This window comes from Equus caballus, chromosome 5, assembly GCF_041296265.1.
Source record: "Equus caballus isolate H_3958 breed thoroughbred chromosome 5, TB-T2T, whole genome shotgun sequence".
NCBI classification, from domain to species: domain Eukaryota; kingdom Metazoa; phylum Chordata; class Mammalia; order Perissodactyla; family Equidae; genus Equus; species Equus caballus.
This window is the reverse complement of record NC_091688.1, coordinates 91,274,493-91,301,780: the sequence shown is the minus strand read 5'-3', so window position 1 is coordinate 91,301,780 and position 27,288 is coordinate 91,274,493. Positions and strand designations below refer to the sequence as shown.

The 27,288-nt window shown below is 41.8% G+C and overlaps 1 long non-coding RNA gene across 2 annotated transcripts in view; it reads right to left on the bottom strand.

The window, feature by feature from the left end:
• Positions 1–22,715, bottom strand: part of LOC138924149 (uncharacterized) — a 102,177-nt gene extending 79,462 nt beyond the window's left edge. The window contains exons 1-2 of one of the 2 annotated variants that reach the window (XR_011438877.1): positions 22,593–22,715; positions 18,916–18,992 (exon numbers count right to left, since the gene is read on the bottom strand). This is a non-coding gene — a long non-coding RNA (uncharacterized lncRNA). Of the gene's footprint in view, positions 1–18,915; positions 18,993–22,514 lie in introns of both variants that reach the window. The other variant, XR_011438876.1, reaches the window with a different exon arrangement.
• Positions 22,716–27,288: the final 4,573 nt, after the last annotated feature.

Below are 27,288 nucleotides of genomic sequence, written 5' to 3'. Positions count from 1 at the left end.
TCAGACTGTGGTCTGTAGACCAGCAGCATCAGCATCACCTGGGAATGTGTCAGGAATGCAGATTTTCAGGTATCCCAGTCCTACAGAATCAGAAACTCTAGGGACAGGGCCTAGAAGTCTGTGTTTTAACAAGTCCCCCAGAGGACTGCGATACTCTAACTGGAAGTAGGATTCCCCTTGAGAATATTGCTTTCCTGGCACCTCTCCCAAAGGCGGTTTCCCCACCTCCTGTCTCCCCTCCACTCATATCTCAGGAATAGGGGGAGGATATGTCCTGCTTGCTCCACCTTGCTGCTCTCAAACTGATTATCCTCCTTTATCCCAGAACCTTTAGAGTGCAAGTCACCAAAATTTGGTACCACCCTCCTTCCTGGTTGCAGCCATCTACACCAACATCAAGGGCCCTACTCCTCAATCATGGCAGCTGTAGCATCCAAGCCTCTGACTTCCTCTCCACCTCTGTTCCTGCATTCATTCTAGGTGACTTCCACATTCCCAGGGAGGACCAACCACTATTCCCTGACATTCTATACTCTGCCCTCTACTTTAGCACCTCCAGCCCATGGTCCTAATTTAGGCACCATTTTCACCAATAACAAATGCAACCTCTCAATTCATCCCACTCTCTGAATACTCCTTCCACCCTTCCAGCTCTCCTACTCTGGTCCTCCCAGTCCAACTCTCTTCTGACCCTACAGGAATGATCAACCTACTGACCCCCCACCTTCACTATTCTTGTGATTTCCAAATCTACGTCTCCAATCCTGACCCTGCCATGAGCTACAGACATACATGTATGACTACCTATGGGACATCTCTATTTGGAGGTCTAAAAAGCTACCCAAACTTAATACATCTAAAACTAAGCTCTTGATTTTATCCCCCAAACCTGCTCTTTACCCGGTGTTCCCCAACTCAGTAAATGGCACCAACATCCAGGAAGTTGTTCAAACTAAAACTCCAAAATTGCCATCTTTAATTTTTCTCTTTTCAACATATCCTTCATTTAGTCCTGCAGCAGGAACTGTGGGCCTGATTGTCACCGTACATCCCAACCTACGCGCTTCTCACCATCTCCAGCTTCTAAAGCTTCCGTTAGCTCTGGGTTAGACTAAGGCATCATCTCCTGATTGTTTTTCTGTTTCCTTTATGTCTCCTAAATTCCATGCTCCACACCACAGCCAGACTTAGCTCAATGTTTACATTCAATCACATCGCCCGCCACTGTCTTTCCATTGTAAAGACATCAGGGAAGGCTTAATCTCCTGCTGACCTCATCTCCTCCTCCCTCTATATTCTAGCCACGCAGGCCTTCTTTCTGCTCCTTGACCGCATCATTTCCTATCACGTCTCAAGGTCTTTGCACATTTTCTCCTCTCTGTCTGGCATCCCATTCCTCCCACATATGAGTTTGACTGTCTTCCTGTGATCGTTAAGATCTTAGATCTAGTAACATAAACTCAGATTTATCTTCCCTAATACTCTAACTGAAGTAGCTCCCATTCCCCTGGGCTCTCCCTATTCCAACTCCCTGTTTAGTGTGTTTGTAGTACTTAGTGATATAAAAATGTGTTATTACAATAAATCTTCTATCTCACCAGCCCCACACACCAAAATAAATGAAAGCTCCGAGAGGTTAGGAACTTGGGATTTATAGTTCATGCCGCATCTCTTAGACCTAGGAGAGTCCTAGGTATAAAGCGGATCCCCAGGACGTATTTGTTGACAATGAAATCAATAAAATTAAATTGAAAATGCCCTGCGATTTAATTTTGTACTAATGGAGATAAAACTGGTGTTCTGCCGGAACAATAAAATGTATAAGCAAGATTTAACAAAGCTTTCAAACACTTTGGAAGCACCCATTTCCATGCAAACTTTGTGATCATCTAAATGCTTATAATGCTTATGCTGATACTTCAACTTAATAGCTATAAATAATTTTTCCTTACTGTGTTAGATCGGGACAGCTGTCCAGCAACACGTTGGTTGGCATAATTTCTGACACAATACAGAGTAAGCATAATGATGTTTATAATTGTTTTGAAAGGGCCCACAGTTCAGACATTTTACTAATTATTCCAAACTGAAACACTTTTGTTAGACATGATCTTTGCACTGTATGCAACTGTGACAAGGTTTATTTTAAGTAACCAACACTGGGATTGTTAAAAGAACATTTTAAGGATGCACATCCCACCTAGCCGGTCAAGGATAGCATGCCAAATACTGGTTAGCAGCCACCACAGTTTTAATGTCTGTCGTTTTTTAAACATGTGTCTATAGAGACATTAAAAAACACTAATGAGTTGTTGGAAATCATGAACTAACAATTGACAGAGCTCGACTGGAGCTGCACACGGACTGGAATTGCACTGTCTTTCTAATCATTGTTTAAAATTACTCTGTACCAAGTACGTTTAGGTAGTACTAGGACATGTTTAGCCATATTCATTTTGTTTGGAACCTGAAGAAAATGTGAAAACATTGGACAGAAGGCAATTGTCATTTACAGTTAGAAAGATTAGCTCTTGTTAAAAATTATATCCTATAGAAAATAGGATAAAGCTCCATTGTAGCTTCCTCCTCCTTCTTCTATGATTCCCTAACTCTTAATACTCTTAACCATCATCAGGTCATCAGGCTGAAACCTTGGTGTCATCACAACTTATCTCTGTCTCTCTCTCTCTCCCTCTTGTTGCCTCTTAAGCTCAGATTTCTTCCACTCCATTGGTTCCTACTTGTGTTTTTTTCTAGCACGGCAGAAATCAATTAAATTACCTCCCAGCCTGCTCTACTCAATTATCTCTATTCCCGGCATTGAGGATTGGGGAGTAGAAGGGTGCAGTGTTGAAGAGAGACAGGGCTGAATCCCTAAAGGTGTGCACAGAATTGTAACACTCTCACAGCTTCATTAAAACATGAGGCCAGCCCAGTGGTGTAGTGGTTAAGTTCGCGTGCTCCACATCCCGGGTGCAGACCTAGCATCAGTCTTCAAGCCACGCTGTGGCAGCATCCCACATAAAATAGAAGAAGATTGGCACAGACGTTAGCTCAGCAACAATCCTCCTCAAGCAAAAAGAGAAAGATTGGCAAGAGATGTTAGCTCAGGTCCAATCTTTCTCACAAAAAAAAAGAAAAATGGGGGCTGGCCCCGTGGCCGAGTGGTTAAGTTCGCGCACTCCGCTGCAGGCAGCCCAGTGTTTCGTTGGTTTGAATCCTGGGCGTGGACATGGCACTGCTCATCAAACCACGCTGAGGCAGCGTCCCACATGCCACAACTAGAAGGACCCACAACGAAGAATATACAACTATGTACTGGGGGGCTTTGGGGAGAAAAAGGAAAAAAATAAAATCTTTAAAAAAAAAAAAAGAAAAATGAGGTCAAAGAACCCAATAAAAAAGGCCCTTGCTCTTTCCCTGTGAAATTCATCATTGCATGATCAGATCATCCATGTCAAGTAACCCTTACTGAAGAAAACCTTCATGAAACAGAACAGAAGCCTTCATTGACACGCCATCACCACTCCCATGAGGGATTAGTTACCACTCCCCTATGCTCCCTCAGCTTCTGGGCACAGCTTTGTCAGGGACCTGACTGTTACAGTTACGGAGCTGATGTAATTTAAGCTTTGTCTGACTCACTCGAGCCCCCAAACAAGACACTTTATCATCATTTTATCCGTGGTACATATGACCACATCTAACACATAACGGAAGCACAGACAAGCATTGGTCATCTAATGGGCATGCAATCACTCTTTGGTTAACCAATTAATTAATTATTGCACAATGATTAACGAACCAGGCTGTTCATGGGGCTGGAGGAGATGGCATTAGGGACTTAATAACCTACTTTTTCAAGTACACAGAAGATGTGGCATCAAGAGTTAGGTATCAGAAGAAAAGTAAGAGGAACAGCATAGGGAATATAGTCAATAATGTTGTAATAACTTTGTATGGTGACAGATGGTAACTAGACCTGTCACGGTCATCATTTCTTACCGTATATAAACATCGAATCAGTATGATGTACACCTAAAGCTAATAGGACATTGTATGTCAATTATACATGGATAAACAAAGAGAGAAGAAAAATGAGAAGCCATTTTCAGGCTAAAAGAACAGATTGAGACAAAAACTCAGAGGATTGAAATCATATGGTGGGTACAAAACCCTGAAAATACTTGAGTATTGCTCAAGTGCATAATGTGGAAATTAAAGAATAAGCAGGTAAATAGGGTAACCATATGCCCAGATTTTCCTGAGATGCTGTAGTTTTATACCTTTTGTTCCAACTAAGTTAAGTGTGTCTATCACTTCACACTCCAAAGTCTCCTTCTTTGGATGATAAATTGTGTGGCCACCCTACAATCACCCTATGCATAAGGCTAGAGTGTAATAGAGGCCAAATCATAAAGAGTCATTTATTTCATACTGAGAAGTTTCCAAACTTATATTAGGTTTATCACTGGACTAAGGAGATGATTTTAGGTAATACAGAAGCTTTTTAAAAATTTTAATGGTTATTTATATATATTAATGTATACTGGGAAAAAACAGCTAGCATATCAAACTCACGATTTCACAGATATTACTGCCTTGAATGGACTAAAATAATTATTGCTCTGGTGCTCTATCCTGCCTGGACCCAGTGTCCTCAGGCCCAGTGTTCTTGAGTGAGTGTTTCAGAACTTGAAGAGCTGAAATTTCTCTCACAAATCTGGGAGGTTGGAAAGAGCGCGTGATATGGGTTCATCATATGGATTCTTCTAAACCGAATATTCTGCATGTCAAGGTACTCTTTCCAACAGCACACCATAGATCACTTTCAGTGGGAGAAGACATACGGCAACAATCTGAAAGGACTGTGAACATGGCTGAAATCTAGGAAGCACCACAGTAGAGAGAGGGAGCTTTTGAAGGGCTTTAGGCCAGGGATTTCCATGGGGGTCTCCCCATTCTACTCTCCTACTTAAAGTTCTTCGCCCTGGTCCCAGGTTGAAGTTAGTGAAGCGATGCTGAAAGGAGAAAATCTAGGAAGAAAACTGCTTTCATAATCAGATAAATGGTGGTGATGCGTTTAAAAAGGTCATGCTGGGGTGGAGAGAAGACAAATTTTTGAGATATTTTTAGGAACTAAAATCGACAGGATTTGATTGAGCAGAATTGGGAGAGAAAAAGAGTAAATAGTCTAGTTTGAGTCCTAGGTCTCAGACTCAGATAACTGGGTAGACAGCGGTTCCATCAACCAAGATCAGGACTGTAGGAGAAGCAGCTGGTTTGGGGCAAAAGCCAGTGAATTCACCAGTTCTCCTGCCACAGCATGACCACGTGGAAGTGGGAGGTAGATGAGATGTTCAAAAAAGAGCATCAAATTTAGGTTAAGAACTTGGTTCAAATTTCAGTTTTGTGACTGACTTCTTCTGGAAAATGTGCATAATATATGAGAAGGTTGTTGTGAGAATTAAATGAGAGGCTATGTGTGAAAGCACTTTGTAAATTGCGAAGTGTCAGTTGTTATTTTGAAGTAAATAAGCAGAAGTGATAATGAATTCTAAGAGTTTAGAGATTATAGGACTCAAAGGCACACTGAAGGAGGCCGACCACATGGTCTGTTCTTAGTGTACGGCACTTAAACCACCTCCCAAGATGAGAATCTTATTTTTAAATACCCCTGGAGAAGGTAACCTTATTAACACATTTTAGAGTTTTAAACCCTCACTATTTAATAATATCCTAATTTTGTCAAGCTTCAACTCCTTTTGTTCCATATCCTTGGGTCCCTTATATTCTTGAAAACCCTTCATGAGGGCTTTCAATCTTTTCTTCAGGAGGCTAAATGGTACCTTATTTATTATGCTATCTGTAATCTCTTGAATGTATGTGTTTCTCAGAGTAACCAGATTAAAGAGATAACAATCCTCTACCTCCTTAAATCCTTTTTGGGAAAAAGTAGGTTATAAATAAGGAAAGCTTATTGCATACTGGTTTTTTCCAAACCTAAACATCAAGCTTCACCACTCATAATTTATTTGAGCTTAGACCAGCGGTAAGCCATCCTAGCCCAAATTTCTTAATCTATCAAAAGTGGGCACAGTGGTGGTTGTTCTCACTCTCTCACAGGACAGGTGGAGCAGGGTGATTAGGAGCGCTAGGCAAGAGGGACACTGGAACAGAAAGCACTCTGAATTATGAATACCCACACCGCTTAAGAAATGTCCATCATGTGTTATCTCATTTGACCTTCTCTACAGCCCCATGAGGCACTTTTGCACATGTAATGTCACCACATCAGAGATGAGAAAAAGCAGACACGGAATGGTCAAGTCACATACTCAACATCTTTTTTGTTTTTTTTTAAAGATTGGCACCTGGGCTAACAACTGTTGCCAATCTTCCTTTTTTTTTAAGGATTGGCACCTGGGCTAACAACTGTTGCCAATTTTTTTTTCCTGCTTTATCTCCCCAAATCCCCCCTGTACATAGTTGTATATCTTAGTTGCAGTTCCTTCTAGTTGTGGGATGTGGGATGCTGCCTCAACATGGCCTGATGAGCGGTGCCATGTCCGCGCCCAGGATCCGAACCCTGGGCCGCCGCAGCCAAGAGCGCGAACTTAACCACTCGGGCACGGAGCTGGCCCCACATACTCAACATCTTATAGCTGATCAGTGACGGTGCCAAATCCTGGACCTACTGACTCTTACTCACACATCCACTCATCAGTAAACAAGCTCTTTGAAGCACTTAATATATATGATGCATTAGATGCTTGGGGGAGAAAGACAGTGAAGGAGAAAAATATACACCCTGTGCTCCCTTCTGCCTTCCCTGCCACTCCCCACAGCTGACAGTCCAGTAGGGGAGAAAAATAAACAAGGCCCTTGAGATCCAAGTCTCACTTGCACACCATCACTGCTCCAGCAAAAGATTGTCAGAATCTGGTTATCTGTTTGCTTCTTATATTACAAGCCCAGAATAACTTCTCTGATGAATCATTTGGAGTACCAAAATATTTTAATGGATTTAGAAAAAAATTGTATCCCACATGTTATAGCTTGAGGTAAACACAAGTTGTCTAACCAATGTCCTTATTGATAAAATATGCCCCATATTTCTTACCAAAAGAACCCTGAATTTGTTTGAAACAGCAAAAAAATACTCAAGTTTCCCAACATCCTTTGCTGTTAAGAGTGGTTGTTGGGTCTTCTTTTAACCAAAGATGTGGAAGTAGCAATCTACTTAGTTAAGATTTTAGAAAAATTATTGCTTTCCTGATAAAAAGGGACAGACTCATCTAGCATTATCTCTTTTGCCTTTTATCTACCCTCTCTTATCCCACCCCTGTCTCTTCCTCAAATTGGATGTGATGTCTAGAGGAGAAAAAGCTGTCTTGTGAGCATAAGAAAGAAAGTTAAGCAGTAGATGTCAAAGCAGTGGCAGGTGAAGCCTGGGTCCTTGAAGCCATCATGGAACCACCCTACAGCACTAGAATATCTACCTCCAAAATTCAGTACGTTAAGAAAAATAAACCCTTTTCTGTTAAACCACTGAGGTCAAACTTGTGTTATACGCAACCAAATGGAATTACCAATATATACACAGCCCTTGTTTTATTAGCAATGAGAGACACCAGCCAGCATTCTTTGCCATAAAAGAACATTGACAAATGTCACAGAGCAGCCTGGGTTTTGGTTTTCTTTTTGTACTATGTTAGCAATTTGGAAGCAGTGAATAAGAATAATCTATGACAATAGGTGTTCTAAATTGAGTTCTTTAAAATGCCCGTTGATGTGGCTGCCAGATGACAATTTTAGGAATTGCCTGGACATCCCTGGGGGGCGCGGGTGGTGTCTGGTCAGAATTATTCCCTGCATGTCTCCACCTGTTTGTGTCGTGCTCTACTGCCATGACACACAGAGCCTGTACACTTACATATAGCATATGTGAGATATTGGAGATGTCGTATCTTAGAACAGATGCCTAGGTAGTCTGATGATGGGGATGTAAAGTAGATTCTCTTCGAGATTAGTCTATTTAGATGGAGTTACAGATACACACCAGCTGGATATAAACACCAGCAAACTTTAATGTCTTGTTTCTGCTGAGATCCAGGGGAAAAGAGAATGGAGGATCCTTGCCAATGAAGAAATTAAGGCTTCAAGTTTCTTACCACTCCAGGCAGCATGTGGAGTGACCTGCTGGTGGGCATTGTTCTGATAGCCACAGATACTCTGAGAACTGAATCGCATCTTTGGTGGGTCCCAACTGGTACGAGAGCAGCAGATTGGCCTGGCCGAGTGTCCTGCTGCCTCAGGCTCTCCTGGGGGTTGGCCATAGCACCCTCCTCTGATAGGGCCAGCTGAGAGTTGCTCTGACCCTAAGAAGTAGCATAGCACATCAGGTTTCTAGTTTCATCAGTAGTGACCAAGTGTGCACATGTTGTATTGACAGGTGTCAAAAGCAGCCCCCAGATTAAAGTAATGAATCCTCCAGTCTTTTAAAAACATAAACCCAAAAGCCAATCGACACAACCAGAGGTGCTCACAACTAGAATGTACAACTATATACTGGGGGGCTCTGGGGAGAAGAATAAAAAAAAAGGATTGGTAACAGTTGTTAGCTCAGATGCCAATCTTTAAAAAAAAAAAAAAAAGCCAATCACACATTGCTTCTCAAAAATAGCATTGGTACCACAGTTCAAGCTGACATATAGGCTCTGGTTGCAACAGCTGCTTTGATACCCAAGGCCTAAAAACTTTTGATACTATTATTCCGGGGTCAGGCTGATGAAGAAAAAGGAAGAGCATTTCTGTGCCTTCTTACCAAGACGCCACCTAATAAAAATTAAACAGCATTGAATAAAACTTTTGCATATTTCCAATGAAATGTTATTTCTTCAAAATCAGAGAAAAATTCTTTTTATTCATTCAACAAACATTTATTGCATGTTGATTTTATCAGGCCTGGTGCTTTTAATTATATCAGTCAATTAGATAGTTCATTCTTCATTGTGCACTCAAAGGTTTTGCACCATGTGGGTCCAGTTGGCAAGTTTTCACTTGCCCAGCCTGACTTCCTAGCCAGCCAGCATGCTTCCAGGCTGTTTCTCTCCTCCTATGCTTTTCCTTCCTTTTCTCCCACTCTCCTTCCATCCAAACCACCTGCTGCCAAACATCTTTCAAATGCAGATGGAATGCAAACGCATTTTACTATTAGCTTAAGCAAAGCAAATAAGACATAAATCCTCTGCCAAAAAAGTCCTTCAGTCCATTCCAAAGCCCAGTTTTATACGTAATTTTAAAATTATCTACTGTTTGTGTGATTCATGACACCATTCTCCTTCCATCAAGTCAGAGTTAATTATGTGACCTCTTCTTTTCACCACCCAGGATTCTCGAATTGGATCCAGCATTCTAAGAGGCCCTGTTTCTCTTTGCTGTGGTCCACAGCCACCACTATTACATTGAAAGACACAGAAAGTCACCTCAGATCGTCAGCAGCCCCACACTCAGTCCCACCAGCAGCTTGCTTGGTGCTTCTGTATGACCCAGGAGGGCTAAACAGAGTTCCTGAGATACAGGCAGAGTCCTGGACCATTGAGTCCATGTATCAGCACAACATATCATGAAAGCTGTAGGTGAGAAGACAGTAGAGCAACTCTGAAAATACCATTGGAAGGGCTCAACTTACTCTCTAGAGGTCGAACATTTCATAACCCAGAGCTCCTGCTGGGGAATCCTTTTAGTCTATTTAAGCTTCGCTGCCTCTCTGAGTCACTCCATCTCTCTGAGAGGTACCTGTTCAGATGCCTGGAGTTAATTTTCCTAGGCATTTGGTTTCCACAAACATTTTCTTTTCAAGTTTCTTTCTTTTTCTTTTTCTTCTTCTTCTAGTCACTGATTTCTTCAAGTCTCATAGCTTTCTTTGCCTCAAATGACATTTGCTAGTATTCTCAATTTCAGTCCAAAAGCAAAGTTGATTTTCTGGTTGCTAATGGTAAGAACACAATGCTGCCAGAGTGTCTTTCTAAACTGTAAATCTGGTCATGTTATCCTGCTGCACAAAATTCTTCGATTGCCCTTATGGTGTACTCAGAATAAAATCAAACTTACTTATCAAGGCCTTCATTTATTCATTCAATCAAACAAATGTGGTTTTACTGAGAGACTTGTGTGCCAGGCAGAGTTCTAATACACAGAGATACAATATTAAACAAGATACTGTACACCCTTCTGGAATTTACCTTCTAGCCTGAGAGAGTGAGACAGTAAAAACGGGAAGGCCTCTCTTAGGGGATGACATTTGACCTGAGACCTGAATGATAAGATTAATAAACTCTTCAGATTGAAGTGTTAGTTAAAAAATGAATGTATATTTTTTAAAAGAAATATTTATTTCCAGTTGATAATTGGCTTTAAGAAATTTGGGGACAATGAAGTCCCTTGACATTATGGATGCTCATATGCTTCTGCACCAACGGCAAGTGGCCCACTGGGAAAGGGGAATATGTGTGTGTATAGGGCAGAGGGGTGGGAAAGACACTTTTTGAGTAGTCTCTATCCCAGTCATTGTACCTAATGCACATTTCTTAATCCTCAAGAAGCCCCATGAGACATCACTGTTTTACAAGGAGTCTGAAGTAAAGAAAAAGTACTTTGTAGATTTCTAAAAGGCCTTGTGCATTCATCACATCACGACCTTACTGTTAAATGTTAATGTTGTAGAGAATTACGTTAGAAAAAAACTCCCCTAAGTCCCCCAAAAAGCTGTTAGGAGAATTCACTGATAACGTGTGAGTTGGCAAGAGAATAGAATAAGATGTTCATTCTGTCCAGTGAGATCTAAGAAAGTAAAGTGTTAGTTACCTACGAAATTCAGTTATACGAACATTTAATTTATTCTCTTAGCTAAGAATTTTACTTTGTAAGCATTATTAAAAATAGTCTACTTTTGTCTATTTCTACATACTGCTTCCTTGTAGACTAAATTTTTGTACTTGGGTGTGTCCTCTAAATTAATAGAATCTTACAGTCAGAGAAGAGCCAACTGTCTTCCAGATAGTCCTACTGCTACTCAAAATATGGGCCTTATTGGGTTTGAAACCCCTAAGTATTCTGAGACCTTGGGCAACAGGGTTTCCTTCTCAGGCATAAAATGAGAGCATCTAATAGCGAAGTCCTCTTCCAAGTTTAAAATGTCTAAAACGTCATGATTCCATTTTTGGCTCCTTTCGAATTCCAAAGGTTGTAGTTTTAGAAGCACTAAGGAATGGCCTTGTCTTTGCAGTTCCAAATTAGATAAATAAAAGGAAATTTGACAATAATAGCTTACATTTGTTGAAGTCTCATTAGAACCATACTCTAACTCTCTTCACATAAAAGGGCACGTGTGTATGGCGACAGATGGTAATCAGTCGCTGGGTGGTGAACATTATGTAATCTACACAGAAATTGAAATGTAATGATGTGCACCTTAAAAAAAATAACTTATCCCTTACAACAACACTGAGGCAGGTTATCACATTCTTAATATGAGGAGTCAAGCTATGGTTATTTTAATAGTACAAAACTATTAAATGGAAGAGCTAGGATTTGATCCCCTGGGGCCTGATATCAGAGGCTTTACTTTTAATTACTACGCTATGCTATACTCTTAAGCCCCATACTTAAGACCCTAGCTAGATAAAGGCAAATTCAAACTTAACAATTAGGCTATGAGAGAGAGAGAGCAACTAGAATAGTTTTTATAGTTTTTTTGTTTGTTTGTTTGTTGAAGAAGATTAGCCCTGAGCTAACATCTGCTGCCAATCCTCCTCTTTTTGCTGAGGAAGACTTGCCCTGAGCTAACATCCATGCCCATCTTTCTCCACTTTTTCATATGTGGGACACCTGCCACAACATGGCTTGACAAGTGGTGTCATGTCTGCACCCAGGATCCAAACTGGCGAACCCCAGGCTGCTGAAGCGGAATGTGCAAACTTAACCGCCGGCCCCTGTTTTTATAGTTTTTTAGGATAAATGTGAATGTGTGGCTTATAAGATACTCTACTCTGGTAATCCTTTGAAAGACCTCTCTCAACCAAAAGAAATGACATTCTCTTTAGAGTATAGGGCAAGTATATTATATAACGCCTTTTGGCATTATGTCATAACATACAGGTAAGAGGAGGGGTACGAATGGAATTCACATGCTTCTTTAAGACCACAATATAGGAAAGGGATCAAGACCAGAACTGAAACTGCAAAGCAAATATGTGATGATAACGAGACTGGCATACCTCATTTTATTGTGCTTCACTTTCTTGTGCCTTGCAGTCATTGCATTTTTTACAATTGAATGTTTGTGGCAACTCTGCAAGTCTATCAGCGCCATTTTTCCAATAGCATTTGCTTACTTCGGGTCTCTGTGTCATATTTTGGTAACTTGCACAATATTTCAGACTTTTTCATTATTATTATATTTGTTATGGTGACCTGTGATCAGTGATCTTTAATGTTACTATTGTAATTGTTTTGGGGCACCACGAACTGTGCCCCTGTAAGACAGCAAATTTAAATGGATAAATGTTATTTGTTCTGACTGCTCCAGTGCCCAGCCTTTCCCCCTACCTCTCCTCCTCTCCCTATTCTCTGATAAACAACAATATTGAAATTAAGCCAGTTAATAACCCTACAATGGCCTCTAAGTGTTCAAGTGAAAGGAAGAGTCGCAAGTGTCTCTCTTTGAATCAAAAGCTAGAAATGAGCGACTTTAGTGAGGAGGCATGTTGAAAACCGAGATGGGCTGAAAGCTAGGCCTAACGTGCCAAACAGTTAGCCAAGTTGTGAACGCAAAGGAAAAGTTCTTGAGGGAAATTAAAAGTGCCACTCTAGTGAAGACACAGAGGCCTAGAACATGAAACAGCCTTATTGCTGATATGGAGAAAGTTTCAGCGGTCTGGACAGAAGATCAAACCAGCCACAACATTCCCTTAAGTCAAAGCTGAATCTAGACCCAGGCCCTCACTGTCTTCAGTTCTGTGAAGGCTGAGAGAGGTGAGGAAGCTGCAGAAGAATAGTTGGAAGCTAGCAGAGGTTGGTTCATGAGGTTTAAGGAAAGAAGCCGTCTCCATAACATAAAAGTACAAAGGGAAGCAGCAAGTGCTGATGCAGAAGCTGCAGCAAGTTACCCAGAAGACCTAGCTAAGGTAATTAATGAAGGCGGCTACGCTAAATAACAGATTTTCAATGTAGGCTAAACAACCTCATTTTGAAAGAAGATGCCATCTAGGACCTTCATAGCTGGAGAGGAGAAGCCAATGCCTGGCTTCAAGCCTTCAAATGACAGGCTGACTCCCTTGTTAGGGGTGAATGCAGCTGGTGACTTTAAGTTGAAACCAGCGCTCATTTACCGTTCCAAAAATCCCAGGGCCCTTAAGAATTCTGCTAAAGCTACTCTGCCTGTGCTCTGTTAATGGAACCACAGACCTGAATGATAGCATATCTTTTTAAAACATGGTTGACTGAATATTTTAAATCCACTGTTGAGACCTACTGCTCAGAAGGAAACAACTCCTTTCAAAGTATTACTGCTCATTGGCAATGCACCTAGTTACCCAAGAGCTCCAATGGAGATAAACAACAACATTAGTACAGCTTTTATGCCTGCCAGGACAACATGCATTCTGTAGCCCATGAACCAAGGAGTAACTTTGACTTCCAAGTATTACTATTTAAGAAATACATTTTGTAAAGCTATAGCTGCAATAGATAGTGATTCCTCTCATGGATCTGAGCAATGTAAATCAAAAACTTTCCGGAAAGGATTCACAGTTCTAGATGCCAGTAAGAACATTTACGATTCACAGGAAAAGGTCAAAATATTAACATGAACAGGAGCTTGGAAGAAGTTGATTCCAACCCTCATGGATGGCTTTGACGGGTTCCAGTGGTGGAAGGAACTGCAGATGTGGTGGAAATAGAAAGAGAACCACAATTAGAAGTGAGCCTGAAGATGCAGCTGAATTGCTGCGGTCTCATGAGAAAACTATAATGGATGAAGAGTTGTTTCTTATGGGTGGTCAGAGAAATTGGTCTCTTGAGATGGAATCTAATCCTGGTGAAGATGCTGCGAAGACTGTTAAAATAACAACAAAGGATTCAGAATATGACATAAACTTAGTTGATAAAGCAGAGGCATGGTGTGAGAAGATTGACTCCAATTTCAAAAGAAGTTCTACCATGGATAAAATGCTATCAAACAGCATTGCATGCTACAGGCATATCATTCGTGAAAGGAAGAGTCAATCGATGTGGCAAATTCCATTGTTGTCTTATTTTAAGACATTTCTACAGCCACTCCAACCTTCAGCAGCCACCACCCTGATGAGTCAGCAGCCATCAACATTGAGGCAAGGTCCTCCACTAGCAAAAAGATTATGATTTGCTGAAGGCTCAGATGATGGTTAGCAATTTTTAGCAATAAAGTATTTTTTAATTAAAGTATGTACATTGTTTTTTTAGACATAATGTTATTGCACACTTAATAGACTACAATATAGCATAAACATAACTTTTATATGCACTGGGAAACCAAAAAATTCATGACTCACTTTATTGCAATATTCGCTTTATTACAGTGGTCTGGAATCGAACTTGCAATATCTCTGAGGTATGCCTGTAATTAGCTTCACAGATATAGGGCAAAAGGGAAAGAAGTTCAATTCATCTTCATGCTAAAATGAGCTACATCGATGGTCAATTTCAGGTTTGATGAGCACATCTTAGTAAAGGTTTGCACGCTAGAGTCATGCCAAATAGCAGTGAAATGTGACTGCAGGGACCATATTATGTGTGTGTCTAATAACCTTATGAAAAAATTAGGCTGGTAGTCATGTGTATATAATAAACAGATTCAACTTCACATAGGGTTTTCTTTCATACCCATAAAAGTAAAGCAAGAGCCTGAGAAATAAAGGCTATAATCTAGAACACGTGCTGCTGATTATAGGGACTACTTTTTTTTTTAATAGGGAAAGAAGCTTCTCTCCTCCCTGCTGAAAAGAGGGATTGCATTGGGTCCACTACAGCAACTCACAAGAAGACCCATGAGGCTTTGAGATGCAGACTCTTATTAGCTCAATACAGACTCTGATGGGAGATTCTTAGAGAAGGGATTACCGCCATCACTCTGGCTATTACTGATCAATGGCCTGAACCTATTAACAGGCAGCCTTATAGGGAGCAACTCACTGCCTAAGTCATGACCAGGCAAGGATACCCTTCGACTATTCTCTCTGGTGTTTTTCAGAGTTCCCCAGGCCACTCTAAGAGGTGGACTTAGCCCGTGTTGTTTCCTTGCAGCTATAAAGGTCTGGTGTATTTACAACCTGCTCGAGTCAATTTTATAAATAATTTTTAGTCTGTGCAAGGCATTTGAGATGGTCATTAGCAGAAGGATACAAAGATGATTAAGATATAGTCTCTGCTTCCCAAAAATCTGGTTTAAAAAGTATATTTATAACTATAATACAAGGCAAAGCGAAATTCATTCTAAAGACATTCCAAGAGAGCTAAGCCATAGGAAAACAGTGTTGGGAATCCTTAAAATTTAATATATTACATGAGAATGGGATGCGTCAATCAGCTGCAGGCAATAGACAACAGGCCTGGCTAATGTGAGCATAAAATGGATTTAATAAAAGGGCATTGGGTAGCTTACAAAATCTCTAGGAGGGCCAGGAGTGGAGGATTTGCAGACAAAAGCAATATCCAAAATCACATACCATAGAACTGGTCTGATGAAGATACCACTGCCACAAGAGCTGGACATAGCTTCCGTGACATGTCCTACCAACCCACGGATAGTGGGCACTGCGTTCTGGCCCCAGACCACATTCTGCAGTCTCTGAAAACTAGTTGTTGCTGCTGCCCCTCTCAGCAGAGTGGAGTCCACACAGTGTCTGCCTCTCCAAGTCACAAGCATCGAGCTGCATGTCTGGTTGACTAGCTCTCATTCCCGGGGTCTGGATCCTGTTCCTACACCATAAATTCAAGGGTCTAGGAGAAAATCATTTTCAGTTTCTTGAGTAGGATCTAGCTGTTTATAATTTGAGGGTGGAAAGTGGTTCACAAACATATAAAGGGTATTCAGATGCTGGGAGGCCAAAATTTATTGCAACAGTCTACAATATCGAGCAAGCTGTAGTGGACACCCAGTTTAAGGGGAAGAGATCTGTAGTCAGCCCATTTTGCCTTGCATGTACTCTTTCCTTTGTTCAATGAGATAATGCTTTTTATCACTTGCTGGCATCCTGTATTCCCTGTTATCTCAGAGCATTTGGCAGTCTCCTTGGTGAGATAGTCTGAGCTCAGACTCCCAGGATTTATTTAATTATGGTATTTTCATTTGTGCCAGGGATTATAAGCAAGGCTATATTGAAGGGCCAAATGCTTAACTAAAGGGAAAAATAGTCATTCTTTTAAAAATAGTAAATTCTTTTAAAATGGTATGGAAGAAAAAGTACATATGATTCTAATGTATTTTCAAAGAGACACTTGGCGATAACTCACAGAGGTGGCTGGCTCATCTGACAACCAAAAGAAGTTTGAGACATAGAAGTAGAGCTGACACAATCAGCTATTTGTTTCCTGACAACTAGAAAAATTCAACACAACAAATTTAAGGATGTAGAATGATCTCAGGCAATGGAAATATGCAATAAAGGGGAAAACCTTTCCCAAGCATTTAACACGATAATATGGAACAGGTTTCCCTAAGAGGCACTAATTCACTAATAGGCACTCTCTTGACTTCCGCTGACTATTAAGTGGAAAACTTTTGGTAACTAAAAAGAGCTTTAAATCAAATGATCACAGAACACAAACAACTATATAAAAGATGCAAGGCATTCCCTCTGAATTTCAGACTCATATATATGAAAGTCTTCAAGAAGTCTGCTTGGAACCCCCAAATACACAACACTCAACACCCCTCAAATGAATTACATTATCTTCTTACCAATCCCTGTTCCCTTGCTAACATTTCCTACTCAGTGAATGATGTCTCCATATGCCCAGGCAACCAACCAGGAACCAGAACATCACCAGCAAGTCTTCCCCCACCTAATCTCCTACATCTAATCAATCACATTTCTCAAATTTTGTGTCCTAAATATGTTTTCAATCTCTCTGCTTCTCTCTGTTCTTATCACTGTCACTCCAGCTAAAGTCCTAGCCACCTCCCACAGGAATCACAGCCATGTGTTCATATGGCAAGCGCCTCTCCAGCTCTGGACCTGTTGCCCTCAGATCCATCCTCCACACAGCAGTCAGAGGGCCTTCTGCACAGAGTTTTGGATTCAGATGAATCTGGTTTTGAATTCTGACTTCTCCATCTATTAGTAAGATGGTCTCGGCAAGTCATTCAACTTCTCTAAGCCTCAGTAGCTTCATTTTAAAATGGAAAATGATGCTTTTTCAAGTGGGGATTACTCTAAGAATTAAATGAGAACATATGTTGACAGTGTCCGGCAAAGTAGCCAGCGTAAAATAAATCCTTCTGTGAAATTGTCCATAATCATTATCAAGAATTAGTCTTTTTGGTGTAATTTTCTATCAGAGGAGGATTGTAAGACGCAGCAGTTTTCTTTTTTTAACTAAAAAACAGAAAGCACAATGGATAAAGGGTTATTCACATGTCATAAGGATTGCCATATAACAAATGACACCCTTGGAATCTCCCAAGAGGAAAGGGGATTGTTTACTTAGTGGGATCAGAGCGCCAATGCAAAAAAAAAAAAAAAAAATCCACTGAGATGCATAAGGAGTGACAGCAGCAACAGCTGCAGCACCGTGAAATGTTTTACAGGTATTCATTCATTTATATATTCATCAAACATTTATTAAGCACCTACCATGTGCTCTGTGCTTCTTGATGGGAGTACCAAGAAGAGAATTCAAAGTGTGCTCTTAAAGGAGCTTAGTGTAGTGAGAAAATCATAATTTAGTGTGCTTTATATGATAATAGAAATATACCTCACATCTTCGAGATCTTTAAGACTTCCATTGAAAGGGGAAGGAACTGAAGGAAGTGACAAGAGTGGAGGAAAAGGGAGGAGAAAGAAGGTTATTTGAGACAGAGCAGCACATTGACAGACACATCTCCCAGATACTGGGGAGGTCCTGGTTGATGAGTCAGCAATGAGTCTTTCGATGTGGTTGAAGCATGTGCATCTGGTTGTGGCAGCCCTTGCTTTGTCCTGGAACGCCAACCTGGGGCAATAATAAGTTGAGTACTATTGCCCAGGAGCTCTGGATCATCTGAACTGCTGCCCTGATCATTGGTGTCTCCAGGATCCAAGTTTAATTCCTTCAAAATACCAGTACCTTCAGTCCCTTCTCCACCAAAAAGCACAAGAGGGGATTAATCAGTCCTTCTTTTGGGCTACTCTGTCCATCTACTTCACCTGACCAAATGCTCCTAAAGATGCAGTAGCTTGTGGCCTGTTGGAGGGATAGCAGAGCCAGCAAAGGAGAAATTAAAGGCCATATTCTAATCAATTGAGTTATATACTTGCATCAAACAAGAATTTTCTAGATTTTCAGTGCCTAACAGGAAGAAGGCCACAAAAGACTCTCATTCGTCTCTAATTCTCATTCTCTTTCTCTCTCTCCCATCCTTTCTTCTCCATAGCACTTCTTCATATCTCTGTTCAATCACCCAAACTATTGTTCACAAAATCTAAGCTCCTCCCCATAAAACTTCCTCCTATGTGTTCCTGCCTCAGTCATTCATGGCATACTTATCAGCCCAGTCATTGAGGTCCCCAGAGAAAGAAGGAAGGAGCACGGTTCCCCCAATGCCAATTTGATCTCCTTCTCAAGGAGATCTGCAGTTCCCCTGACTTCATTACTAATACTGAGGTCACTTACCTGAGTTTGAGTCCCAGTTCCACTTCTGTCCATAAGACCTTCAGTGACTCAACCTTTCTGTGCCTCAGTTTCTTCATCTGTGAAATGGGGAGAATCATAGTATCTACCTAAGCTTGTTTAATGATTAAATGAATTAATACATATAAAGTGTTTAGAGTGATGCTAGTATACAGTAAATGGTAAATATTATCATTATTACCTGTAAAGTAAGCACACTTCAAAAAGATATTCATTAATCTTCCTGAGGAAAAGTTCCATATCTTTGAAGCGTAGGATATTTTGCCAGTTGGCACAGTGTTGGATTTGCTCCCTAGGTTAACTCTCCTACCCAACTCCCATCTCATACTGAGAAGCCTTTGGCTGTTCCTGCCCGACCTGAGCTTGGCTGTGGTATGAGACATACGTCCACCTGGGTTTTCTTCTTCTTGCCCAGAAGGAAAGGTGCTCCCATGCTACAGCTCACATTAAATCCTTTGTTCTCTCAGAATTGATTCGAAGTTCCTTAGAACCAGTCATGAGGACCTGTGGGTCATACTAGGAAGTTTGGATTTTAATCCCAAGGCAATGGGTATCCATCGAGATTCTTCAAGGAGGAAAGTAGTGATCAAATTCTTTCAGAAAAAGAATTCTGGCAGCAGTTCATGTAGATATATTGGCTTGGAGATAGGAGAGGCTGGATGTAGGGAGACCATACAGCACACGGTTGGAATAATCCAGGCAAGAGATGATGAGGGCCTGGCCTCAAGCATGGCAAAAGAAATGGACTTCCTCTAAAGTAGGCACACCAGAACTTGGAAATGGAAGAGAAAAGTAGGAAGGGTTTAAGCTTAGGCAACAGAGTAGGTAGCAGTACCATCAGTTGAGACATGGAACAAAGAAATCTAGAGGGAGGATAATGATCCCTCTATTTGACCATGTTAGGTGTGAGGTACCTCTGGGTGGAGGTGTACAATGGGCTCTTGGAAATATGGATCTGCCTCTTGGTAGAAAGTTCCAGGAGATACAGGCCTGGGAGACATCACCATGGAAATAAGGGATAAAGTCACCAAAATGGATGACATCACCCAAGAGCAGGATATATAGCAGGGAAGAAAAGGGGCCAAGGACAAAACTCTAGTGTCTGAGGTGGGTGAAGAAGATCAAGTGAGAGTGAGAGAAGTCATGGTCAGGGAGGCAATAGGAGAACCAGAAAGCATGGCATCACAGAAGCCAAGAGATGAGGGACGTTCAAATTTGTTCGTTCAACCCAACATTGATAGAACATCTGCTATGTGCCAGGCACTACCATAGGTGCTAAAAATAAACTTGCAAAAAAAAAAGGACTAGTCCCTGCCGTCATGGAACTGTATTCTGGGGAAGATGAATAAGGAGCAGGTAGGTAGTGATACACACTTTGAAAAAATCTAAAACTGGCAAGGGGATTAAAAGTGATGAGGGAAGGGTGCTATTTTAGGTAACAGGGAGGGCTTCTTTAAGAAGTGACAGCTACACAGGGATCTGAATGAAGATAAGGAGAGAGCCATGCAAATATCTGGGAGAATAGTGTTCTAGAGGCAAAGGCACCGGCACGTGCAAAGGCAATGAAATAGCACTGCTGGCTGTCTGCAGAACAATAGGCAGGCCCGTGTAGCTTCAGTGTGATGAGCAAGGGGGTGTAACAGAAAATGAGGCAAGAGAGTTGGCCTTGGGCCAGACCACGCAGGGTCTCCCTGAGAGGTCAAGTGCAATGACTGAGAAGATGCTATTGGATTCAACAATTAACAGACCATTGATGACCACCGTGAGAGCAATTCGGTCAAGTGTTGTGGAAAGAAGCCAAATAGACTGCAGGAGTTGAGAAGTGGATTGCACAAGAGAAGGGAGAGACAGCCAGCATGTACAAACTCTCTTTCAAGATGTGCAACGAAGGAAGGGAGAACGGGCAGGAGCCTGATGGCATTGCAGAGTTGAGACAGGATTTGTTTTGAGACGGGGAAAACTTGACAAAAAGGAAGACGCAGGAGAGAAAGAGGAAGAATCATGGACAAAGAAAGGCCCTGCAGACTAAAGAATGAGATCAGACGCACAAGTACAGTGAAGCTTTGGAGAGAAGGAAGGACCCGTTTGCACACTGCCGTGCACAGGCAGATGTGGTGGGGACAAGGCCGACTCAGGAGCTTGTGTGCACTGGTCTCTATTTCTCTTGAGAATAAGAAAGCAAAGCCTGTGAGGATTGTGAGAGGACTGGGTACCAGTGGGAGCCTGAGCAGGGTAGGGAAAGGAGTCCAGAGAGGAAGCTGCCCGGAACAAGGGAAGCAGCTGGGGTGGCAGCTCACACTGATGTCATTAAAGGCAGGAGGCCCATGCAAGAGTTTGAGAGGCCCTGCACCCAGTGAGGGCCAGGGCAGAAGCTTGGGGGCCTAGGAGAGGGCAGTCAGGCCGGAAGAAACTCAGAGGGTAAGTGGGAAGAGACAAGAGAGGAACAGGAGCCATCCGGGAAGCTGATGCCCCCACACTAGTGCGAACCCCTAGTGTGAAGAAAGTGGTGGTGAAGAAAATCCACACTGTACAATCTCTACGCACTTAGCAGTGCACAGCCGCTGCTAATTCTATATACATGCTGTTCATAGGCAACGATTCCTTTGTTTCTGATTCTGGTAAAGCACATCTTTCAAGTATAGTTGACAAATAAGTACTTAAAATTGAAAGTATTTCAATGTCAGTTATCAGGACATTACAGAATAGTGACGAGGAGCATTGTCTCCGGCACCAGAATGCCTGGGTTTGGAGCCCTCCTTCTGACACTGCAGAACAGGAGGCAGGCCAGTGTAGCTGCAGGGTGGTGAGTGGGGGGGTGTAAGAGAAAATGAGGCAAGAGGGTTGGCCTTGGGCCAGACCATGCAGGGTGACCTTGAGCAAGCTACTTAACCTCTTTATGTCTCATTTTTCCCAACTGTAAAATGGAAATCATAATTATGCCTACCCTCATGGGGTTATTATGACTACTTGTAGAATAACTTAGAACAGGGTTTGGCAATATGAACACTGTATAAATATTTGTTTAAAAATAAGATTCTCTTTGGTCAGTAATAATGTTAACCAATGGACAGGAATTAGCCTAATCCTCATTCAAAAACTATATGATAGATTTATTCTTCCCATTTTACAAATGAAATAGACTCAGGAGGGCTAAGCGACTTTTCCAAGATCACACAGCAAAGAATGAAAGCTGGAATTTGAACCATGTTTATACGTGCTACTTTCGGTAAATCATGCTACCCTGAGAAGCTTTTCACTTGGAAAAGCTATACCTGTGTGGTCATTTCCAGAAACAGAAGGCTAAGTACTTGATGTTATTCCCTTTTGAGTGGCTTATGTGGTGTGTTTTCACAAGCTTCTTGGCTGTAGAATCCAAATCCTATCACACACACACGCATGCACAAACTGCCCCTTCCCCCACAAGCTCAGCATTGACTCACAGCCCAGACTTTGAAGTGAAGTTTAAAGTATATTAGTTTTGGTTTGGTTGTGTTAAACCTTTAATGACTTTTGATACATTAACTTTCTGCCACCCTGCAGTATTTTCAAAATGTCAGCTGAAATGATGGATTCGTACTTACCTTTGATAAGGTTGCTCAAACCCTACCGCGAAACGCAGATGACTGATTAAAGGAAAATGAGCCCTTTCCCCACTCTACCTTAGGAATTCCCTCCACAAGCAGCACAGTCCATTTCCCCTCTGGGTCCCTCGCTGGCGCACAGCCTCAAGCAGCTGTCTAGGGCTTCTCAAATGCCAGCCCAGACTGCTCTGTGATGACGTTATCACAGGTCTGCAGCAACACGGGATAAAACAGAATAAAAATATCCCCACACACTCAATTTGCTGAGGCTTCTTTTTTGGAAAGGACCTTGTTAGAGATGCAAGATCTGATGATGTTTAAGATCACGACATCACACCCTACAGCCAGACTTCTGGATTCAGCTCCCAGCCTCACCACCTTCCAGCACATAACCCAAGGCAACTTTAAACCCAGTGCCTCAGTTTCCCATCTTATAAAAGGAAGGTAGTAGGTTCAACCTTACAATTTTTTGTGAGGATTAATTGAGCTCACGCATATGGAGCATTTAGAATATGCCTGGCACATAGCACTCAAAACTCATAACCCCCTGGTATCATTACGACATTTTATTTTTCTTACCTTTTTGGGGTTTGAGAAATATCCTTTCCTTTTATAAGCAGTATCAGTAGTACATGTTTGTTATAGATGGTTTTGCTTTGGGTATTTTTTTGGGTATATTTAAATATTCTTACTTGGCAAAATAATAAGTTTAAATGACATCACTGGCACATTGTGGTTGTTGATTCTTTTTCATTTTATCATTTGTTGTTGTTTGAATATCTTTACTTGACAAAATAAAAAATTTACAAACCTATGTCAGTCCCCAAATTAATTCTTAAAAGTTACTGGTCCACGAAACCCCCAAATTTGGGTTTCACTAGGCAACGTTAGAAATCCCTTCAACAAAAGAGCTGCATCAGCAGCTCACGGACAGCCACTGTAGCACGTTCCATTTTCATTCCAGCCAGCGGGATAAGGGAACATGATAAAGAAAGCTAGTGTACCTCCGGGGACGCTTTGACCACCCGTCTAATTAAAGGCAGTTCTTCGGGCAAGGCAGAAAGATGACCATCAGCTTAAGTAATGAACCTGGTTTTATAATCTGAGGATTTGGGGGATGTAAGAGGACAAAGCATCCATTTGCTTTACAAGATATCTCCTATGGTTGACCAAGATTTTTCTTTTAAATATGAAATAACATCAATGCAGTCAGAATTAACTCTACACACAAATCTATAGAATATCTTAAATTGAGGCTTAAACTTCTTAAAATCTTAAACTTCTGCAAATATGCTCTTAGATGGCTATAATTGCTATTCTGGTAAGCCTGTTAAGCAGCATTTTTCAAAATAAGTTCTTCAGAACAGTATTCTCCTGAACACTATATTAGTTTCCTGGGGCTGCCATAATAAAGTACCACAAATGGAGCGGTTTAAACAACTGATACTATTCTCTCACGGTTCTGGAAACTGGAAGTCCAACATTGAGGTGTCGTTGGGGCCATACTCCCTCTGAAGGCAATAAGGGAAGAATTTTTCCTAGGCCTCTCTCCTAGCTTCTGGTAGTTCCTTGGCTTGTGGCAGCATAACTCCAATATCCACATGGCATTCTCCCTCTGTACGTGTCTGTCTCTGAGTCCCAATCTTCCCCTTTTATGAGGACACCAGTCATATTGAATTGGGCGCCCAGCCTACTCCAGTATGATCTCATCTTAAACTGATTGCAACTGCAATGACCCTATTTCCAGGTAAGCTCACATTCTGAGGTACCGCAAATGAGGGCTGGCTATAGACTGAATGTTTGTGTCCCCCCCCCCATAATTCGTGTGTTGAAACCTCTTCCCCAATGCGCTGGTATTTGGAGGTGGGGGCTTTGGAAGGTGATTAAGTCATGAGGGTGGAGCCCTCATGAATGGGAGTAGCGCCCTTATAAAAGACCCCAGAGAGCTCCCTTGCCCCTTCCACCATTTGAGGACATAGTGAGAAGATGACCATCTATAAAGTAGGAAATGGGCCCTCACTAGACACTGAATCTGCCCACACCTTGAGCTTGGACTTCCCAGACTCAAAAATTGTGAGAAATAAATCTTGTTTAAGCTGCCCAGTCTATGGTATTTTTGTTACAGCAGCCCTCAGGAAGAGAGAACGTCAATATATAAATTGGGAATGAAACAATTCAGCTCATAACAAATACTCTTCCAAAAAATGGTTCTGAAGCTAAAAATATTGGGAAATTTTGCCAACCCTATCTACTGTCTACATCCACAAGGCATATCAGCATCTCCAAAATGTTGAGCCTCTCTACAATACAGAAACTTCGTAGAACAGGAAAACTTTGTAAAACCCAGTGTTTCTCAGATTTAGGTGACTGGGACAGCTATTTCCTTAAGTGACATTCATTTACATCCCATAATATTCCATGGACTACCCTTCAGAAAATGCAAGCGGATTTCAAGCAGGAGAACTGCCCAAGGCTAAAACCATGGTCATCATCTGTAACAAACAGGAAAACAATTCTAGGCAAGGCAGCCAGCCTATGACGGTCTGTACCTCTCTGGCCTCTTCCTGTCTCTTTGGGAGGAGAATGTGTTACAAGGTCCTGGACATAGAAGCTCTTTGTGGCAATTATGACAGATTCAGAATCAAGTAACCAAAAGGGATGCCATTATTAAAGGCAGAGAGAAAAACCTGACGCTGACATTCTGCCAAAGCTCTTTAAGTGAGGTCATGCACTTGAGCGCACAGACTATTGCTGATAACCGGCAGTGCAGGAAGAATTGGTAGGAAACAATAGAGCACGGTGGTGGCTGTTTTATGAGTAGGAAAGAAAAAGAGAGGGGGGAACCAGCACCGAGCTGCTCTCAGCTGCTGCCGATAACCAGATCCACAGCTGGCTGCCTTGGGCAAGTGCTTGGTGGGCCTCAGGCCCCAGGCCCATGTGGGCTAGAGCGCCACCGCCACCCTGGCAGCAGCAACGCTGTGGTTTGTTGCCTGCTAATCCCACTCCTCATAGACCCCCTGCTTGACTGGAGCAGGAGAGAAGCCACTGTGCAGGGGCTGATGCGCTTCCCCTTCCAAGCAGATGCTGCTTTGTTGGACACCTGACTTTGCGATTAACTTTGGCTTATTTTTTGCCATATGCCTTTCCCAAAGCTGCTTTAGTTCCTGGTGCAAGCTAAGCCCATGTGATTTCGTTAATCCGGCACTGCCTCTGCTCTCCCAGCTGGTTCGCCACTGAGTCTGCAAGTGGCATTTTGCTGGCCTCCTTTGGCCTGGCTAGAACAATTGCTGGTCTATTTGTCTCGACAGGCTCATTATCGATTTAGCCCATAGACTCATATCAGACACCACAGAGCCACTGTCTTCATCCAGAGCTGAAAGAAAAATATGCTAAATTTGACAACACCTGTGGAGTCTGTTTTAGGCCTGATATGGAAAGGGGAGACATGAACAATTGTAGTGCAGAGGAGAAGGATGGCCAAGCAGGGGCATTTAATTGAAAAGCAAACTAGCCTCAGGTATGTGAAGATGTGGGAAGTGATACCCAAATTTTGATGAGAAACAAATATTGAATAAAACATTTGAGAACAGATGGGGGAAGAACATGAGGTTGGTTTTGAAAACCCACTCAACTGAGTTCACATAAAAGGCGATGCAATCTAGTAATGAAAGGCAATTGGCATCCTCTGGTTAAAAATGAGGCTTTGAAAGCAAACTTCCAGGGCTTTCAATTATAGCCTCTAAATCCCAGACATAGGCCCTTATCCACGTGAAACAACTGCTTGCCAGGTGAAATGATTAGCTGAACAGAAGATCAGAGATTGATATGCCAATGCGACGTGAGTGTCATGAAACTCAAGCAAGCAGTGTCTATGAGATAAACCTGAGCTCCCTTTTGGCCACTATTTGAAGCCAGAGGAGAAGATCCATTTTCTTCCCTATTCCCACAGCCCACAGGACTCAAGTACACACACACACACACACACACACACACACACGTGCACATGTTCATACACACACAAACACAGCTCAAGTTTCTGCTTCCTACTTTAGAAAAAGGAGGAAAAAGATCTGCACTTGCGACCTGCTTGCCAAGGGCTCACAAGTTCGCCTCCCTCCCTTCTCTGTGCCATCTTAAGGGAGAACATGGAACAAAATAAAGATGAACATATTGGGAAAAACTGTGGGAAAATATTACTTGGTTCTCCTGGTGAGAAATTGAAACCCAACAAGACTGTTGGATAAAATGCAATTGTTCCTCAGGCAGGAACCTATCATAAATTCTGCCTTGGAAACCAAACCAGAGGACTGCAGAAAGCGTGGCGATCAGGAGAGAAAACAGAACGCAGGAGGGAGGTTAGTGCTTCCCCACAAGTGGTCTGGGGTGTTCTTTAAAACTGCATCGTTAGGACAGGCGCCCTGCAGGGCTTTTTCTAAGCATTTCCTCCTGAATGTCCTCAGAGCAGAAACATGTTGGAAGTTCAAGGCAGAATGAATTTCGGAGATGGAATATGCAACCTCTTTGGGATCTATGAACCAGGGGGTGGTGCAGAAGGGCGTTTTGATGCCAGGAATTAGAATTGCTACAAGAGATAAAATACGGTGAATCCAACCTTGTTTTGGCAAAGTTTGCAATATTTTGAAAGTTTTCACAAGAAAAGATAAAAATATCAAACCATTTTATTTCTAAAAACATTTCTCTCTTTCCCATCCCAATGCCACCCATTTTGCTGTTGTTTCCACTAATAAATCACTCTAACACCAACATAGAAGCC